Below are 1,089 nucleotides of genomic sequence, written 5' to 3'. Positions count from 1 at the left end.
CTCTAATAGAATTGAAAAAAGAAGTATGGAAATGAAAAAAAAATAATTACTTGACACCCATCCCTTCTGGCATCTTGGAAAAATAACAATACATGGGATTTTTCCATTTTGAGTTCTTGTCAGTTTTTCAGCCCTTAAATCAATTACATTTTATTTAAAATGAAAACATAATAGAAACCAAGAACTTGGCTGGGAAGAGAAATTAAGTTTTTTGCTGTTTCTTGGCATTTTAAAAGGAGCAAGTGTTCAAACAGTCTGGAATACTGCCTGAGGGAAGCAACAGCAAAGGCAGTGAAAACACTTTTTTCATGAATGGCAGTGCTTGCTTTCTTGTGTCAGAGTACACGTCTGATCTTGTCCAAACTGATGCTCTGAGCCAGGTTGTACCCTGGGAGCTTATTCCCTGTTAAAGAATTCTACAAGTGAAATTCAGCTCTGGTTTCACATTTGTGTAGTTGGGATCCGTACTTTGCCTCTGAATGCTTTGCAAAACAAACTTAACACTTTTCAAGGACTGTTGCCCAGCAAAATTACTGTGCATAAGTGAAGTGTGAAAAGCTATATGTCGTTATTTAATTGATTAAATAAAACAACACAACAAACTTTTGGGAATAGATTAGAGTGCAAGAGGCCTGTGAGGCAGCACCAATCTGACATCTAATTTAGCATAAATACTATTACTTCAGTATGGAAGTAAATTTTATATTGAAATTTAATCTAACCAGGAGACAGATGATACTTCTTAACCACAAACATGTGGGTGCTGTGGTGTGGTGAAGTGAGACAGTGTGGGAAGCTATTGACAAGATTTCATCCTGACTCAGCTAAAGGAGTTGCCCACAGAAAGCTGTTCCAAGTTTCACTGCTGGTGCAAAAATCTGTTCTAATGTGATAATACACAGCATTTTTGCCTAGCCAATGTATCAAGCCACATGGTTCTCCAAGTCCTTATTAGCTTATTAAATATTTAAGTTGGTCTAAATGTTAAAAACCACAAGTGTGCAATATTGACTGTTCCTGCACCTGAATATGCAAAATTATTTTTCGAGTAAGTAATCATCAAGAAGGAAATACACAGACAGTGGAGGC

This window comes from Cariama cristata, unplaced genomic scaffold, assembly GCF_000690535.1.
Source record: "Cariama cristata isolate BGI_N322 unplaced genomic scaffold, ASM69053v1 scaffold3772, whole genome shotgun sequence".
NCBI lineage: Eukaryota > Metazoa > Chordata > Aves > Cariamiformes > Cariamidae > Cariama > Cariama cristata.
Note: the sequence above shows the minus strand (reverse complement) of the source record.